General features: G+C 51.1%; 1 protein-coding gene across 1 annotated transcript in view; it reads left to right on the top strand.

Annotated features, from left to right (window-relative positions):
- Positions 1-15,000, top strand: part of LOC129856014 (CUB and sushi domain-containing protein 3-like) — a 749,171-nt gene that overhangs the window by 198,065 nt on the left and 536,106 nt on the right. The window lies entirely within an intron of this gene.

The raw sequence follows: 15,000 nt of genomic DNA, 5'->3' as shown, positions 1-15,000 counted from the left end.
CACACACCACACACACACACACACACACACACACACACACACACACACACGCACTTTATTTGAATCCACCAATCAAATTGACAGAAAAAGGATCCGAACTTTTCAAAGGAGCCTGTTTGCACGGCACTCAAGGGTCCAGAAAGCACCTCCCTCTCCGAACAGCCAGGCTGCCCACGACAGCTGAAACGGAGCAGTGCCTAGCCAATTGGTTTGCCCTACTTTTTATCAGGCCCTCAATCTGGAGTCCACGCACTGCACGCAGGTGCACGTGGCCAAGACTGCCAAATATCAGAGCCAACAGCTTGCACCTCCATCCGAGGCTGCCAAATATCAGCGCCAAACAGCTTGCACCTCCACCCGAGGCTGTCCCAGCGAGCCACGAGGGTACTGGTATTTAAGCAGCTTCTCTGCAAAGGCCTGCTCCATGTAGCCGTCCAATGATCAGCCCCACTTCCACAATGAGCACCTCCCCCCATAACAACATGATCAGCCCCACTTCCACAATGAGCACCTCCCCCTGCCCCTCCCCCCCACAACAACATGATCAGCCCCACTTCCACAATGAGCACCTCCCCCCCATAACAACATGATCAGCCCCCACTTCCACAATGAGCACCTCCCCCCCATAACAACATGATCAGCCCCCACTTCCACAGTGAGCACCTCCCCCCATAACAACATGATCAGCCCCACTTCCACAATGAGCACCTCCCCCCACAACAACATGATCAGCCCCACTTCCATAATGAGCACCTCCCCCCATAACAACATGATCAGCCCCCACTTCCACAATGAGCACCTCCCCCCACAACAACATGATCAGCCCCACTTCCATAATGAGCACCTCCCCCCACAACAACATGATCAGCCCCACTTCCACAATGAGCACCTCCCCCTGCCCCTCCCCCCATAACAACATGATCAGCCCCCACTTCCACAATGAGCACCTCCCCCCATAACAACATGATCAGCCCCACTTCCACAGTGAGCACCTCCCCCCCATAACAACATGATCAGCCCCCACTTCCATAATGAGCACCTCCCCCCCATAACAACATGATCAGCCCCCACTTCCATAATGAGCACCTCCCCCCCATAACAACATGATCAGCCCCCACTTCCACAATGAGCACCTCCCCCTGCCCCTCCCCCCATAACAACATGATCAGCCCCACTTCTACAATGAGCACCTCCCCCCATAACAACATGATCAGCCCCACTTCTACAATGAGCACCTCCCCCCCATAACAACATGATCAGCCCCCACTTCCATAATGAGCACCTCCCCCCCATAACAACATGATCAGCCCCCACTTCCATAATGAGCACCTCCCCCCCATAACAACATGATCAGCCCCCACTTCCACAATGAGCACCTCCCCCTGCCCCTCCCCCCATAACAACATGATCAGCCCCACTTCTACAATGAGCACCTCCCCCCATAACAACATGATCAGCCCCACTTCCACAGTGAGCACCTCCCCCCATAACACCATGATCAGCCCCACTTCCACAATGAGCACCTCCCCCTGCCCTCCCCCCCATAACAACATGATCAGCCCCACTTCCACAATGAGCACCTCCCCCTGCCCCTCCCCCCATAACAACATGATCAGCCCCCACTTCCACAATGAGCACCCCCCCCCCCACAACAACATGATCAGCCCCACTTCTACAATGAGCACCTCCCCCCATAACAACTTCATGATCAGCCCCACTTCCACAATGAGCACCTCCCCCCCCAACAACAACAATACCTGGTGTATTTGACACACAGGAAAACGCATCATCATCAACATCAAACCAGCTTCCTCTGACGCAACAATGTTTCTGCGTGTGTGTTGTTGGTGAGACGGGATCTCTCACCTCGCTGGCTATCAGGTCAACAAGGCCAGAACAGCAGGCCAGAATCAGAGCAGCAGGCCAGACTCTGAACAACAGACCAGAACAGCAGGCCAGAATCTGAACAACAGACCAGAATCAGAGCAGCAGGCCAGAATCTGAATCAGCAGGCCAGAATCAGAACAGCAGGCCAGAATCAGAGCAGCAGGCCAGAATCAGAGCAGCAGGCCAGAATCTGAATCAGCAGGCCAGAATCAGAACAGCAGGCCAGAATCAGAGCAGCAGGCCAGAATCTGAATCAACAGGCCAGAATCAGAACAGCAGGCCAGAATCAGAGCAGCAGGCCAGAATCTGAATCAGCAGGCCAGAATCAGAACAGCAGGCCAGAATCAGAGCAGCAGGCCAGAATCAGAACAGCAGGCCAGAATCTGAACAGCAGGCCAGAATCAGAACAGCAGGTCAGAATCAGAACAGCAGACCAGAATCAGAACAGCAGGCCAGAATCAGAACAGCAGGCCAGAATCAGAACAGCAGGCCAGAATCTGAACAGCAGGCCAGAATCAGAACAGCAGGCCAGAATCTGAACAGCAGGCCAGAATCAGAACAGCGGACCAGAATCAGAACAGCAGGCCAGAACAGCAGGCCAGAATCAGAACAGCAGGCCAGAATCAGAACAGCAGGCCAGAATCAGAACAGCAGGCCAGAATCAGAACAGCAGGCCAGAACAGCAGGCCAGAATCAGAACAGCAGGCCAGAATCAGAACAGCAGGCCAGAATCAGAACAGCAGGCCAGAATCAGAGCAGCAGGCCAGAATCAGAACAGCAGGCCAGAATCAGAGCAGCAGGCCAGAATCAGAACAGCAGGCCAGAATCAGAACAGCAGGCCAGAATCAGAGCAGCAGGCCAGAATCAGAACAGCAGGCCAGAATCAGAGCAGCAGGCCAGAATCAGAACAGCAGGCCAGAATCTGAACAACAGGCCAGAATCTGAACAACAGGCCAGAATCAGAGCAGCAGGCCAAAATCAGGACAGCAGGCCAGAATCAGAACAGCAGGCCAGAATCAGAACAGCAGGCCAGAATCAGAACAGCAGGCCAGAATCAGAACAGCAGGCCAGAATCAGAACAGCAGGCCAGAATCAGAACAGCAGGCCAGAATATGAACAACAGGCCAGAATCAGAGCAGCAGGCCAAAATCAGGACAGCAGGCCAGAATCTGAACAACAGGCCAGAATCTGAACAGCAGGCCAGAATCAGAACAGCAGGCCAGAATCAGAACAGCAGGCCAGAATACGAGCAGCAGGACAGAATCTGAACAGCAGACCAGAATCAGAACAGCAGGCCAGAATCAGAACAGCAGGCCAGAATCAGAACAGCAGGCCAGAATCAGAACAGCAGACCAGAATCAGAACAGCAGGCCAGAATCAGAGCAGCAGGCCAGAATCTGAACAGCAGGCCAGAATCTGAACAGCAGGCCAGAATCTGAACAGCAGACCAGAACAGCAGACCAGAATCAGAACAGCAGACCAGAATCAGAACAGCAGGCCAGAATCAGAACAGCAGGCCAGAATCAGAGCAGCAGGCCAGAATCAGAGCAGCAGGCCAGAATCACAACAGCAGGCCAGAATCACAACAGCAGGCCAGAATCAGAACAGCAGGCCAGAATCAGAGCAGCAGGACAGAATCTGAACAGCAGGCCAGAATCTGAACAGCAGGCCAGAATCTGAACAGCAGGCCAGAATCTGAACCGCAGGCCAGAATCTGAACAGCAGGACAGAATCTGAACAGCAGGCCAGAATCTGAACAGCAGGCCAGAATCAGAACAGCAGGCCAGAATCAGAACATCAGGCCAGAATCAGAACAGCAGGCCAGAATACGAGCAGCAGGACAGAATCTGAACAGCAGACCAGAATCAGAGCAGCAGGCCAGAATCAGAACAGCAGGCCAGAATCAGAACAGCAGGCCAGAATCAGAACAGCAGACCAGAATCAGAACAGCAGGCCAGAATCAGAGCAGCAGGCCAGAATCTGAACAGCAGGCCAGACTCTGAACAGCAGGCCAGAATCTGAACAGCAGGCCAGAATCTGAACAGCAGACCAGAACCACAGACCAGAATCAGAACAGCAGACCAGAATCAGAACAGCAGGCCAGAATCTGAACAGCAGGCCAGAATCTGAACAGCAGGCCAGAATCTGAACAGCAGGCCAGAATCTGAACTGCAGGCCAGAATCTGAACAGCAGACCAGAACAGCAGACCAGAATCAGAACAGCAGACCAGAATCAGAACAGCAGGCCAGAATCAGAACAGCAGGCCAGAATCAGAACAGCAGGCCAGAATCAGAACAGCAGGCCAGAATCAGAGCAGCAGGCCAGAATCAGAACAGCAGGCCAGAATCAGAACAGCAGGCCAGAATCAGAGCAGCAGGACAGAATCTGAACAGCAGGCCAGAATCTGAACAGCAGGCCAGTATCTGAACAGCAGGCCAGAATCTGAACAGCAGGCCAGAATCTGAACAGCAGGACAGAATCTGAACAGCAGGCCAGAATCTGAAAAACAGGCCAGAATCAGAACAGCAGGCCAGAATCAGAACAGCAGGCCAGAATCAGAACAGCAGGCCAGAATACGAGCAGCAGGACAGAATCTGAACAGCAGACCAGAATCAGAACAGCAGGCCAGAATCAGAACAGCAGGCCAGAATCAGAACAGCAGGCCAGAATCAGAACAGCAGACCAGAATCAGAACAGCAGGCCAGAATCAGAGCAGCAGGCCAGAATCTGAACAGCAGGCCAGAATCTGAACAGCAGGCCAGAATCTGAACAGCAGACCAGAACAGCAGACCAGAATCTGAACAGCAGACCAGAATCAGAACAGCAGACCAGAATCAGAACAGCAGGCCAGAATCAGAACAGCAGGCCAGAATCAGAACAGCAGGCCAGAATCAGAGCAGCAGGCCAGAATCAGAGCAGCAGGCCAGAATCAGAGCAGCAGGACAGAATCTGAACAGCAGGCCAGAAACAGAACAGCAGGCCAGAATCAGAACAGCAGGCCAGAATCAGAGCAGCAGGACAGAATCAGAGCAGCAGGCCAGAATCTGAACAGCAGGCCAGAATCTGAACAGCAGGCCAGAATCTGAACAGCAGGACAGAATCTGAACAGCAGGCCAGAATCTGAACAGCAGGCCAGAATCAGAACAGCAGGCCAGAATCTGAAAAGCAGGCCAGAATCTGAACAGCAGGCCAGAATCTGAACAGCAGGCCAGAATCTGAACAGCAGGCCAGAATGTGAACAGCAGACCAGAACAGCAGGCCAGAATCTGAACAGCAGGCCAGAATCAGAACAGCAGACCAGAACAGCAGGCCAAAATCTGAACAGCAGGCCAGAATCAGAACAGCAGGCCAGAATCTGAACAGCAGGCCAGAATCAGAACAGCAGGCCAGAATCAGAACAGCAGGCCAGAATCTGAACAGCAGACCAGAACAGCAGGCCAAAATCTGAACAGCAGGCCAGAATCAGAACAGCAGGCCAGAATCAGAACAGCAGGCCAGAATCAGAACAGCAGGCCAGAATCTGAACAGCAGGCCAGAATCTGAACAGCAGGCCAGAATCTGAACAGCAGACCAGAACAGCAGGCCAGAATCTGAACAGCAGGCCAGAATCTGAACAGCAGGCCAGAATCTGAACAGCAGGCCAGAATCAGAACAGCAGGCCAGAATCTGAACAGCAGGCCAGAATCTGAACAGCAGGCCAGAGTCAGAACAGCAGACCAGAATCAGAACAGCAGGCCAGAATCTGAACAGCAGGCCAGAATCTGAACAGAGACCAGAATCAGAACAGCAGGACAGAATCAGAACAGCAGCCGTTCACAGCATGGGCAAACGGACTCCATTACATTTGACTCATATAGAGTACAACATGAGTCATGGTTGGCAGGGAAACAGAGTGCTACGTTACATTTGGTCGGTACAACTTGCAGCCGTTTGCCTTAACAGTCAAGGTGAGAATGTCCTGGTCTAATGGCAGCATTATGGTACATGGAATGAGTGGTCAACACAGTCCAGAGCAGTGAGTATCCCTGGCAGCCTCAGCCCACAAAGGGGTCAGTAGCTGGGAGACGGAGTGGTCAGTAGCTGGGAGACGGAGCGGTCTGTAGCTGGGAGACAGTGGTCAGTAGCTGGGAGTCGGAGTGGTCAGTAGCTGGGAGACAGAGTGGTCAGTAGCTGGGAGACAGAGTGGTCAGTAGCTGGGAGACGGAGGGTCAGTAGCTGGGAGACGGAGTGGTCAGTAGCTGGGAGACGGATTGGTCAGTAGCTGGGAGACGGATTGGTCAGTAGCTGGGAGACGGATTGGTCAGTAGCTGGGAGACGGATTGGTCAGTAGCTGGGAGACGGAGTGGTCAGTAGCTAGGAGACGGAGGGTCAGTAGCTGGGAGATTCTGTAGCTGGGAGACGGAGTGGTCAGTAGCTGGGAGACGGAGTGGTCAGTAGCTGGGAGACGGAGTGGTCAGTAGCTGGGAGACGGAGTGGTCAGTAGCTAGGAGACGGAGTGGTCAGTAGCTAGGAGACGGAGTGGTCAGTAGCTGGGAGACGGAGTGGTCAGTAGCTAGGAGACAGTGGTCAGTAGCTAGGAGACAGTGGTCAGTAGCTGGGAGACGGAGTGGTCTGTAGCTAGGAGACAGAGTGGTCAGTAGCTGGGAGACGGAGTGGTCAGTAGCTGGGAGACTAAGTGGTCAGTAGCTGGGAGACGGAGTGGTCAGTAGCTAGGAGACAGAGTGGTCAGTAGCTAGGATACAGAGATGTCAGTAGCTGGAAGACAGCGAGGTCAGTAGCTGGGAGATTCAGTAGCTGGGAGACGGAGTGGTCAGTAGCTGGGAGACGGAGTGGTCAGTAGCTGGGAGACATAGTGGTCAGTAGCTGGGAGACAGTGGTCAGTAGCTGGGAGACGGAGTGGTCAGTAGCTGGGAGACAGAGTGGTCAGTAGCTGGGAGACGGATTGGTCAGTAGCTGGGAGACGGAGTGGTCAGTAGCTGGGAGACGGATTGGTCAGTAGCTGGGAGACGGAGCGGTCTGTAGCTGGGAGACGGAGTGGTCAGTAGCTAGGAGACGGATTGGTCAGTAGCTGGGAGACAGTGGTCAGTAGCTGGGAGACGGAGTGGTCAGTAGCTGGGAGACGGATTGGTCAGTAGCTGGGAGACAGTGGTCAGTAGCTGGGAGACGGAGGGTCAGTAGCTGGGAGACGGAGTGGTCAGTAGCTGGGAGACGGAGTGGTCAGTAGCTGGGAGACGGAGTGGTCAGTAGCTGGGAGACGGAGTGGTCAGTAGCTGGGAGACAGAGTGGTCAGTAGCTGGGAGACAGAGTCGTCAGTAGCTGGGAGACGGAGGGTCAGTAGCTGGGAGACGGAGTGGTCAGTAGCTGGGAGACGGATTGGTCAGTAGCTGGGAGACGGATTGGTCAGTAGCTGGGAGACGGATTGGTCAGTAGCTGGGAGACGGAGTGGTCAGTAGCTAGGAGACGGAGTGGTCAGTAGCTGGGAGACGGAGTGGTCAGTAGCTGGGAGACGGAGTGGTCACTAGCTAGGAGACGGAGTGGTCAGTAGCTGGGAGACGGAGTGGTCAGTAGCTAGGAGACAGTGGTCAGTAGCTGGGAGACGGAGTGGTCTGTAGCTAGGAGACAGAGTGGTCAGTAGCTGGGAGACGGAGTGGTCAGTAGCTGGGAGACAGAGTGGTCAGTAGCTGGGAGACGGAGTTGTCAGTAGCTAGGAGACGGAGTGGTCAGTAGCTGGGAGACGGAGTGGTCAGTAGCTAGGAGACAGAGTGGTCAGTAGCTAGGATACAGAGATGTCAGTAGCTGGAAGACAGCGAGGTCAGTAGCTGGGAGATTCAGTAGCTGGGAGACGGAGTGGTCAGTAGCTGGGAGACGGAGTGGTCAGTAGCTGGGAGACATAGTGGTCAGTAGCTGGGAGACAGTGGTCAGTAGCTGGGAGACGGAGTGGTCAGTAGCTGGGAGACAGAGTGGTCAGTAGCTGGGAGACGGAGGGTCAGTAGCTGGGAGACAGAGTGGTCAGTAGCTAGGAGACAGTGGTCAGTAGCTGGGAGACAGTGGTCAGTAGCTGGGAGACGGAGTGGTCTGTAGCTAGGATACGGAGTGGTCAGTAGCTGGGAGACGGAGTGGTCAGTAGCTGGGAGACGGAGTGGTCAGTAGCTAGGAGACAGTGGTCAGTAGCTGGGAGACGGAGTGGTCAGTAGCTGGGAGACGGAGTGGTCAGTAGCTGGGAGACGGAGTGGTCTGTAGCTAGGATACGGAGTGGTCATTAGCTGGGAGACGGATTGGTCAGTAGCTGGGAGACGGAGCGGTCTGTAGCTGGGAGACGGAGTGGTCAGTAGCTAGGAGAAGGATTGGTCAGTAGCTGGGAGACAGTGGTCAGTAGCTGGGAGACGGAGTGGTCAGTAGCTGGGAGACGGATTGGTCAGTAGCTGGGAGACAGTGGTCAGTAGCTGGGAGACGGAGGGTCAGTAGCTGGGAGACGGAGTGGTCAGTAGCTAGGAGACAGTGGTCAGTAGCTAGGAGACGGAGTGGTCAGTAGCTAGGAGACAGTGGTCAGTAGCTGGGAGACGGAGTGGTCAGTAGCTAGGAGACAGTGGTCAGTAGCTAGGAGACGGAGTGGTCAGTAGCTAGGAGACGGAGTGGTCAGTAGCTGGGAGACGGAGTGGTCAGTAGCTGGGAGACGGAGGGTCAGTAGCTGGGAGACAGAGTGGTCAGTAGCTAGGAGACAGTGGTCAGTAGCTGGGAGACAGTGGTCAGTAGCTGGGAGACGGAGTGGTCTGTAGCTAGGATACGGAGTGGTCAGTAGCTGGGAGACGGAGTGGTCAGTTGCTGGGAGACGGAGTGGTCAGTAGCTAGGAGACAGTGGTCAGTAGCTGGGAGACGGAGTGGTCAGTAGCTGGGAGACGGAGTGGTCAGTAGTTGGGAGACGGAGTGGTCAGTAGCTAGGAGACGGAGTGGTCAGTAGCTGGGAGACGGAGTGGTCAGTAGCTAGGATACAGAGTGGTCAGTAGCTGGGAGACGGAGTGGTCAGTAGCTAGGAGACGGAGTGGTCAGTAGCTAGGAGACGGAGTGGTCAGTAGCTGGGAGACGGAGTGGTCAGTAGCTAGGAGACGGAGTGGTCAGTAGCTGGGAGACGGAGTGGTCAGTAGCTAGGAGACAGAGTGGTCAGTAGCTAGGATACAGAGATGTCAGTAGCTGGAAGACAGCGAGGTCAGTAGCTGGGAGATTCTGTAGCTGGGAGACGGAGTGGTCAGTAGCTGGGAGACGGAGTGGTCAGTAGCTGGGAGACGGAGTGGTCAGTAGCTGGGAGACGGAGTGGTCAGTAGCTGGGATACAGAGTGGTCAGTAGCTAGGAGACAGAGTGGTCAGTAGCTGGGAGACAGTGGTCAGTAGCTGGGAGACAGAGTGGTCAGTAGCTGGGAGACAGTGGTCAGTAGCTGGGAGACAGTGGTCAGTAGCTGGGAGACAGAGTGGTCAGTAGCTAGGAGACGGAGTGGTCAGTAGCTGGGAGACAGAGTGGTCAGTAGCTGGGAGACGGAGTGGTCAGTAGCTAGGAGACAGTGGTCAGTAGCTAGGAGACGGAGTGGTCAGTAGCTAGGAGACAGTGGTCAGTAGCTGGGAGACGGAGTGGTCAGTAGCTAGGAGACAGAGTGGTCAGTAGCTAGGAGACAGTGGTCAGTAGCTAGGAGACAGAGTGGTCAGTAGCTAGGAGACGGAGTGGTCAGTAGCTAGGAGACGGAGTGGTCAGTAGCTGGGAGACGGAGCGGTCTGTAGCTGGGAGACGGAGTGGTCAGTAGCTAGGAGACGGAGTGGTCAGTAGCTAGGAGACGGAGTGGTCAGTAGCTGGGAGACGGAGTGGTCAGTAGCTGGGAGACGGAGTGGTCAGTAGCTGGGAGACGGAGGGTCAGTAGCTGGGAGACAGAGTGGTCAGTAGCTAGGAGACAGTGGTCAGTAGCTGGGAGACAGTGGTCAGTAGCTGGGAGACGGAGTGGTCTGTAGCTAGGATACGGAGTGGTCAGTAGCTGGGAGACGGAGCGGTCTGTAGCTGGGAGACGGAGTGGTCAGTAGCTAGGAGACGGAGTGGTCAGTAGCTAGGAGACGGAGTGGTCAGTAGCTGGGAGACGGAGTGGTCAGTAGCTGGGAGACGGAGTGGTCAGTAGCTGGGAGACGGAGGGTCAGTAGCTGGGAGACAGAGTGGTCAGTAGCTAGGAGACAGTGGTCAGTAGCTGGGAGACAGTGGTCAGTAGCTGGGAGACGGAGTGGTCTGTAGCTAGGATACGGAGTGGTCAGTAGCTGGGAGACGGATTGGTCAGTAGCTGGGAGACGGAGTGGTCAGTAGCTGGGAGACGGAGTGGTCAGTAGCTGGGAGATGGAGTGGTCTGTAGCTAGGATACGGAGTGGTCAGTAGCTGGGAGACGGATTGGTCAGTAGCTGGGAGACGGAGCGGTCTGTAGCTGGGAGACGGAGTGGTCAGTAGCTAGGAGACGGAGTGGTCAGTAGCTGGGAGACGGAGTGGTCAGTAGCTGGGAGACGGAGGGTCAGTAGCTGGGAGACAGAGTGGTCAGTAGCTAGGAGACAGTGGTCAGTAGCTGGGAGACAGTGGTCAGTAGCTGGGAGACGGAGTGGTCTGTAGCTAGGATACGGAGTGGTCAGTAGCTGGGAGACGGAGTGGTCAGTAGCTGGGAGACGGAGTGGTCAGTAGCTAGGAGACAGTGGTCAGTAGCTGGGAGACGGAGTGGTCAGTAGCTGGGAGACGGAGTGGTCAGTACCTGGGAGACGGAGTGGTCAGTAGCTAGGAGACGGATACCAAGTAGTGTTGTCCTGAATGTAGGATGAAATGTTCACACACACTAAAACACACACACACACACACACACACACACACACACACACACACACACACACACACACACACACACACACACACACACACACACACACACACACACACACACACACACACACACACACTGAGTGGGACAGAGCCAATCCCAGCTGTCAAGGTGAGGGAGTTGACGATCAATCGATTATCAATTTGTACTCTACAGTAACTGTAACTGATCAATACTTAGTTGTTTAAGCTGAAGAGGACATTTGTCTGAATATACAGTCCTGATGAAGGTTTATTGTGTGTGTGTGTTTGGTGTGTGTGTGTGTGTGTGTGTGTGTGTGTGTGTGTGTGTGTGTGTGTGTGTGTGTGTGTGTGTGTGTGTGTGTGTGTGTGTGTGTGTGTGTGTGTGTGTGTGTGTGTGTGTGTGTGTGTGTGTGTGTGTGTGTGTGTGTGTGTTTGGTGTGTGCCGTGAGGTGTTGTTTCACATACAGACTTGGACCAGCTGGTGCAAGCCTCACTGTGTGTGTGTGTGTGTGTTTGGTGTGTGTGTGTGTTTGGTGTGTGTGTGTTTGGTGTGTGTGTGTGTTTGGTGTGTGTGTTTGGTGTGTGTGTTTGGTGTGTGTGTTTGGTGTGTGTGTCGTGAGGTGTTGTTTCACATACAGACTTGGACCAGCTGGTGCCTCACTCTGACAAATGAGAGTGTGTTTGTTAACAGTGTTCTCTGTCCACCTGCTGAGTTTGACTACTGGTTGTGTGTGTGTGTGTGTGTGTGTGTGTGTGTGTGTGTGTGTGTGTGTGTGTGTGTGTGTGTGTGTGTGTGTGTGTGTGTGTGTGTGTGTGTGTGTGTGTGTGTGTGTGTGTGTGTGCCCACCTGCTGAGGTGACTGCATTAAAAGCCTCTCAACAAATTACCTGCATGATTAACAGTTAAAGATCTGAGACACTGACGTACTGCTGGTAGAAAGGTGTTGTAGTAATGGATATGATATACTGCTGGTAGAAAGGTGTTGTAGTAATGGATATGATATACTGACGTACTGCTGGTAGAAAGGTGTTGTTGTCATGGATATGATATACTGACAGACTGCTGGTAGAAAGGTGTTTTTGTCATGGATATGATATACTGACGTACTGCTGGTAGAAAGGTGTTGTTGTCATGGATATGATATACTGACAGACTGCTGGTAGAAAGGTGTTGTTGTCATGGATATGATATACTGACGTACTGCTGGTAGAAAGGTGTTGTTGTCATGGATATGATATACTGACAGACTGCTGGTAGAAAGGTGTTGTTGTCATGGATATGATATACTGACGTACTGCTGGTAGAAAGGTGTTGTTGTCATGGATATGATATACTGACAGACTGCTGGTAGAAAGGTGTTGTTGTCATGGATATGATATACTGACAGACTGCTGGTAGAAAGGTGTTGTTGTCATGGATATGATATACTGACAGACTGCTGGTAGAAAGGTGTTGTTGTAATGGATATGATATACTGACAGACTGCTGGTAGAAATGTGTTGTTGTGATGGACTACAGGAGGACATCACCCAATCTTATGATGAGACTGATATAAACCGAGGAGACAGCAAATGTAAATGACAATGATTTTTATGTCCAAGATAATGATATGGATTATTATGACCAAGATAATGAAATGGATTATCATGACCAAGATAATGATATGGATTATTATGACCAAGATAATGATACGGATTAATATGACCAAGATAATGATACGGATTATTATGTCCAAGATAATGATATGGATTATTATGTCCAAGATAATGATACGGATTATTATGACCAAGATAATGATATGGATTATTATGACCAAGATAATGATACAGATTATTATGACCAAGATAATGATACAGATTATTATGACCAAGATAATGATATGGATTATTATGACCAAGATAATGATATGGATTATTATGACCAAGATAATGATACAGATTATTATGTCCAAGATAATGATATGGATTATTATGTCCAAGATAATGATATGGATTATTATGTCCAAGATAATGATACGGATTATTATGACCAAGATAATGATATGGATTATTATGACCAAGATAATGATATGGATTATTATGACCAAGATAATGATACAGATTATTATGACCAAGATAATGATACGGATTATTATGACCAAGATAATGATATAGATTATTATGACCAAGATAATGATATGGATTAATATGACCAAGATATTGATAGAAAAATAATCTAATGAACAGGTAATGTGATTCTATTTTACTTCTCATTCTCAACCTACACTGAACAAAAATATAAACACAACATTAAACAATTTCAAAGATTTTACTAAGTTACAGTTCATTTAAGGAAATCAGTCAATTGAAATAAATTAATTAGGCCCTAATCTATGGATTTGCCTCATGCAGCGCGACACATCTCCTTCACATAGAGTTGATCAGGCTGTTGATTGGGGCCTGTGGAATGTTGTCCCACTCCTCTTCAATGGCTGTGCGAAGTTGCTGGATATTGGCATAAACTGGAACACAGTGTCGTACACGTAGATCCAGAGCATCCCAAACATGCTCAGTAGGTAACATATCTGGTGAGTATGCAGGCCATGGAAGAACTGCGACATTTTCAGCTTCCAGGAATTGTGGGTAGATCCTTGCAATATGGGGCCGTGCATTATCATGCTGAAACATGAGGTGATGGCTTATGCCTACCCATACCATAACCCTGCCCATATCATAACCCTGCCCATACCATACCATACCATAAACCTACCCATACCATAACCCTACCCATACCATAACCCTACCCATACCATAACCCCACCACCACCCCATAACCCTGCCCATACCATAACCCTGCCCATACCATAACCCTGCCCATACCATACCATACCATAACCCCACCACCACCCCATAACCCTGCCCATACCATACCATAACCCCACCACCACCCCATGGGGCACTGCTCACAATGTTGATATAAGCAAACCGCTCACCAAGACAACACCATACACGCTGTCTGCCATCTGCCCGTTACGGTTGAAACTGGGATCCATGAAGAGCACCCTTCTCCAGCGTTGCCAGTGGCGATCGAAGGAGAACATCTGCCACTGAAGTCAGTTACGACGCCAAACTGCAGTCAGGTCAAGACCCCGGTGAGGATGACGAGCACGCAGATGAGCTTCCTTGAGACGGTTTCCGACAGTTTGTGCAGAAATTCTTCGGTTGTGCAAAAGCCAGTTTCATCAGCTATCCAGGTGGCTGGTCTCAGACGAGTCAAATCAAATCCAAGTTTATTTGTCACGTGCGCTGAATACAACAGATGTAGACCTTACAGTGAAATGCTTACTTACAGGCTCTAACCAATAGTGCAAAAAAGGTATTAGGTGAACAGTAGGTAGGTAAAGAAATAAAACAACAGTAAAAAGACAGGCTATATACACTAGCGAGGCTATAAAAGTAGCGAGGCTACATACAGACAGACACCGGTTAGTCAGGCTGATTAAAGTCGTATGTACATGTAGATATGGTTAAAGTGACAATGCATATATGATAAACAGAGAGTAGCAGCAGTATAAAAAGAGGGGTTGGCGGGTGGTGGGACACAACGCAGATAGCCCGGTTAGTCAATGTGCAGGAGCTCTGTATGGTCAGCCCAATTGAGGTTGTATGTACATGAATGTATAGTTAAAGTGACTATGCATATATGATAAACAGAGAGTAGCAGCAGCAGGATTTGGAGGTCCTGGGCTGGCGTGGTTACACGTGGTCTGTGGTTGTGAGGCCGGTTGGACGTACTGCCAAATTCTCTAAAACAATATTATAGACGGCTTATGGTAGAGAAATGAACATTCAATTCTCTGGCAACAGCTCTGTGGACATTCCTGTAGTCAGCATGCCAATTGCACACTCCCTCAAAACTTGAGACATCAGTGGCATTGTGTTTTGTGACAAAAACGGCACATTGTAGAGTGGCCTTTTGTTGTCCCCAGCACAAGGTGCACCTGTGTAATGATCATCCGGTTTAATAAGCTTCTTGACATGACACATCGGTCAGTTGGGTGGATTATTTTGGCGAAGGAGAAATGCTCACTAACAGGGATGTAAACAAATGTGTGCAATAGTGTTTTGAGAAATACGTTTATTTTGTACACATGGAATATTTGAGTATCTTTTATTTCAGCTCATGAAACATGGGACCAACATTTTACAAGTTGTGTTTATATTTTTGTTCAGTGTGTATCTCGATCCCGATCTCAATCTCGATCCCAAATCCCAATCTTAATCCC

Source organism: Salvelinus fontinalis, chromosome 5, assembly GCF_029448725.1.
Source record: "Salvelinus fontinalis isolate EN_2023a chromosome 5, ASM2944872v1, whole genome shotgun sequence".
Classification (NCBI taxonomy): domain Eukaryota; kingdom Metazoa; phylum Chordata; class Actinopteri; order Salmoniformes; family Salmonidae; genus Salvelinus; species Salvelinus fontinalis.
Note: the sequence above shows the minus strand (reverse complement) of the source record. Positions and strands in the feature narration are given on the sequence as shown.